We start from the raw sequence: 4,990 nt of genomic DNA, 5'->3' as shown, positions 1-4,990 counted from the left end.
AAGGAGTAGCAATGATGGTAAGAGCAGTGGGTGATGCTGAGTTAGTGCCAACAGATCCGGAAACCATGCTTGACTCTTCCATAACGGTGTGACCAGTATCATCGAAGTCCTAGACACGCGGAGGTGATGGAGAATCCCCACCAGCATCGAGAACGGTGGGAAAGCATATGCAACTATCTGGGGCCATGGTTGTAGAAATTTGTCCACTGCTTCGCACTGTAGATCCGGGAGCCAGCTGTAATACCTCGGTAGCTGGGAGTTCGTCTGGGACACGAAGAGGTCTATGTGTAGTGGACCTCTGATCGCTCTCACCATGGCGAAAACTTATGTGTTATTCCACTTTGATTGTAATGTTGCAGGGAAGACAGAAACGGTATATGTCCCTCATTGCCTACTACAGGGCCCGTGACCTGGATCCGCCCAAGCGGTTTATGAATTGGACCGCTGATATGTTGTCCATGGGTAAGAGTATGCAACAATTGGACATGTGCTTGGCCAGAAAGATCCCACAATCAGTTCCAAGCTGTTGATGTGGAGGAATTTCTCCTCCTCCGACCAAGGGCCTCCTGTGGAGGCATGTGTGCAGTGGGCTCCCCAGCCCCAAAGGCTGGCGTCCGATTCCAAGATGAAATCCAGGGTTGGTCCAAATATGGCTCTGTCATTCCAGGCTTCCATGTGAAGGAGCCACCATCGAAGTTCCGTTCACACCTCTGCAGGAACTAGTACCCAGTGGTTGTACGAGTGGAATGATCCCCTTGAGAAGGCGGCTCTTGAGGATGGGAAGAAAGCTTGCAGAGTTTGATTCCTGGGGCCTGTGGGCCAGAAACGGCTGGTGGCTCGACCCCACTGGCGACCAGCCTGCCAAAAAAAAACCTGTGCGGTGGGGGATTTTGCAACACTTGCTTGATGGACGTCTGAGCTTTATTCAGTGTATTGAATATGTTCACATGCTTCTTCAGTTTGTTAATAAATGAATCTCTGAACAACTGTCCGTTCGCCCATTTCCTTCTTGCCCAACTCTAGCAGTTTGGAGTCCATTTTCAACAGTGCTGCTGTGGTGGAATCTCGGTAAAAATAAATTTAGTAGGCCGAGATTACCACGTGGCATGTGTACGTGCATATACTGGTGTATCGGTCGGTTGGTTGCACGTGGCAAAGATACAATCAGTAATGTACGGAGCATGTGCGAGAATACCGGATGTAGCATTCCCCTCCTCCATTGTGCTGGGCAAGCCATGTGGTCAAACAGGAAGTTAGTTCTTGTTCGATTGATTGGGTAAGAGTATGTGTGGGTGGAGCTAATTATGGGTGGAGTTACATGCCTATATAAGGAGCCTACATTATTGTCCGGGGCTCAGAACTTGTTGTATTTTGGTGACACTAGTCCCTCTGAGTCCCGTTCGGTGAATCGAATAAAGAATCTCTTCCTTCCTGAAGAAACCCGTGTCCATCTCTCTGTGCTTGGCTTCCGTCAGTTTCTCCGGTATCACTGCCTTACGTCTCTTTGTGCATATGGCAACGTTCGTGTTGCCCAGCATGCAAATGGCCTGTTGTACCGATTCCCTTACGTCATGGGCATCCAAAGGAGTGCCTTGGGTGAGTGCCAGATCGGCAAAGTACAAGATCTTCGCCAGTGTGCTGAGTATATCCAGCAGCTTATCCTGGGAGGCCTTATGTGGGTCTCAGCCCGAATGGGACATAAACATTACCACCGTGGTATTGAACTCCGGTGTGTGGGCAATCTTGTCTGGTAGCATTAGCCTTGGGCATTCGGCCCCTTATAATATAATACAAGCTTACTGATATAAACTATCTATACTTTATAACCACAATCTAAGGTACTAACCTGTAAGACCTACGATAACAAACATCAATACAACTTAAATATCGTCCTTGCAATGCAACTCATAATAATATAGAAAATGTAAACAATACCTGTAATAAAATCACAAGAGTATAGGGAGGGAAAAACCCAAGGAGGGAAAATACTCGCCTCCTGTCATTATTAAAATTAAGATTATAGGTACACTATGTTAGCATAATCTACAATTTTATTACATGACAGGAGGCTTCCTATTTTTAATTTTTAATGCTGTGGCAAAAACAAAAGGACACGTGAGAAGTCTGGTGGAAATAAAAGACTCTGAAGGTATCCTCTCTGATCCAATCCACCATTCATAGAATATCAGCTAGGGATGCCCCCGCCGGGAAGGTCCGAGAAGCGGCCGCCCGCGAACCGAGTAAGCCCCGAAACACGACTCCACTCCCGCTAGGGATAAAAGCCAAAGTACCCATCTAGGCATTGTGGTTGCAGTGACTGGCTTGTACAGTTTGGTATAAGAGACCAACAGTTGACCTGATCAGGAAGACCAAATGGGAGTAGTAACCTCTACATAACGGAGCAAAGTGCTCACGACACAGAGACGGGGAACCGCCGGAAAAAACGGGTATGACACGGACAAGGAATCCGTCTTGGTTCTGTGAGACACCGTCAAGGTAACCCCATCCAGGGATACCAAAAAAACATCTACATTGAACGCTCGGACGTCCGAGATACGACTAAAGGACACTAGACACAAAAGCAACGTGAGTTTGCCTGCTAGTTGTCGGAGCGAGAGATCCGAGTTATCCGGCCAAGTAAACGAATAACCAAATCCACATCCCACAGACGATTATATTTCAGAGCCGGGGGTCTGGATAGTTTGACACCCCGTAGTAATCGGCATATCAAAGGATCCTGTCCGATCGGAGTACCGTTAATCGGAATGTGTGCGGTCGAAATAGCCGAACGTATCAGATTAATGGAACGACCGCCCTGATGAAAAAAGGGTTGACAAAAAATTCAGCATCGTAGTCCCTCTCCATACACCAGCGATTCCAGGTATTCCATGCGGATATGTAGCTTCGTCTGGTACCAGGTGCCCATGAGCCACATAGTATGTCTCTAGTCATTTGAGATAGGCCTGTGATGGACCAGGCTCCCCCTGAAAGACTCCAGACCACTAATTCCAGACATTCTTGTAGGATTAGTGGGTGAGATTCCCCTTCCGGGTTCGTTAGAAGGAGTAGCAATGATGGTAAGAGCAGTGGGTGATGCCGAGTTAGTGCCAACAGATCCGGAAACCATGCTTGACTCTTCCATAACGGTGTGACCAGTATCATCGAAGTCCTGGACACACGGAGGTGATGGAGAATCCCCACCAGCATCGAGAACGGTGGGAAAGCATATGCTACTATCTGGGGCCATGGTTGTAGAAATTTGTCCACTGCTTCGCACTGTAGATCCGGGAGCCAGCTGTAATACCTCGGTAGCTGGGAGTTCGTCTGGGACATGAAGAGGTCTATGTGTAGTGGGCCTCTGATCGCTCTCACCATGGCGAAAACTTATGTGTTATTCCACTTTGATTGTAATGCTGCAGGGAAGACAGAAACGGTATATGTCCCTCATTGCCTACGACAGGGCCCGTGACCTGGATCCGCCCAAGCGGTTTATGAATTGGACCGCTGATATGTTGTCCATGGGTAAGAGTATGCAACAATTGGACATGTGCTTGGCCAGAAAGATCCCACAATCAGTTCCAAGCTGTTGATGTGGAGGAATTTCTCCTCCTCCGACCAAGGGCCTCCTGTGGAGGCATGTGTGCAGTGGGCTCCCCAGCCCCAAAGGCTGGCGTCCGATTCCAAGATGAAATCCAGGGTTGGTCCAAATATGGCTCTGTCATTCCAGGCTTCCATGTGAAGGAGCCACCATCGAAGTTCCGTTCACACCTCTGCAGGAACTAGTACCCAGTGGTTGTACGAGTGGAATGATCCCCTTGAGAAGGCGGCTCTTGAGGATGGGAAGAAAGCTTGCAGAGTTTGATTCCTGGGGCCTGTGGGCCAGAAACGGCTGGTGGCTCGACCCCACTGGCGACCAGCCTGCCAAAAAAAAACCTGTGCGGTGGGGGATTTTGCAACACTTGCTTGATGGACGTCTGAGCTTTATTCAGTGTAGTGAATATGTTCACATGCTTCTTCAGTTTGTTAATAAATGAATCTCTGAACAACTGTCCGTTCGCCCATTTCCTTCTTGCCCAACTCTAGCAGTTTGGAGTCCATTTTCAACAGTGCTGCTGTGGTGGAATCGCGGTAAAAATAAATTTAGTAGGCCGAGATTACCACGTGGCATGTGTACGTGCATATACTGGTGTATCGGTCGGTTGGTTGCACGTGGCAAAGATACAATCAGTAATGTACGGAGCATGTGCGAGAATACCGGATGTAGTATTCCCCTCCTCCATTGTGCTGGGCAAGCCATGTGGTCAAACAGGAAGCTAATTATGGGTGGAGTTACATGCCTATATAAGGAGCCTACATTATTGTCCGGGGCTCAGAACTTGTTGTATTTTGGTGACACTAGTCCCTCTGAGTCCCGTTCGGTGAATCGAATAAAGAATCTCTTCCTTCCTGAAGAAACCTGTGTCCATCTCTCTGTGCTTGGCTTCCGTCAGTTTCTCCGGTATCACTGCCTTACGTCTCTTTGTGCATATGGCAACGTTCGTGTTGCCCAGCATGCAAATGGCCTGTTGTACCGATTCCCTTACGTCATGGGCATCCAAAGGAGTGCCTTGGGTGAGGGCCAGATCGGCAAAGTACAAGATCTTCGCCAGTGTGCCGAGTATATCCAGCAGCTTATCCTGGGAGGCCTTATGTGGGTCTCAGCCCGAATGGGACATAAACATTACCACCGTGGTATCGAACTCCGGTGTGTGGGCAATCTTGTTTGGTAGCATTAGCCTTGGGCATTCAGCCCGGAGTCGGGCACGTACCTCCTTCTCCATTAGTTTCCTCAACCAGAAGTGTATAAACTGTGCCAGGTGTTCTGGCAGTCCCCACTCAGACGATCTTGGGTGTCATATCGTGCAGGGGTTAAACATGGGACATAAACATTACCACCGTGGTATCGAACTCCGGTGTGTGGGCAATCTTGTCCGGAAGCATTAGCCTTGGG

This window comes from Pelobates fuscus, chromosome 1 (assembly GCF_036172605.1).
Source record: "Pelobates fuscus isolate aPelFus1 chromosome 1, aPelFus1.pri, whole genome shotgun sequence".
NCBI classification, from domain to species: domain Eukaryota; kingdom Metazoa; phylum Chordata; class Amphibia; order Anura; family Pelobatidae; genus Pelobates; species Pelobates fuscus.
The sequence above is the reverse complement of the archived record's forward strand: the minus strand, read 5'-3'. Positions refer to the sequence as shown.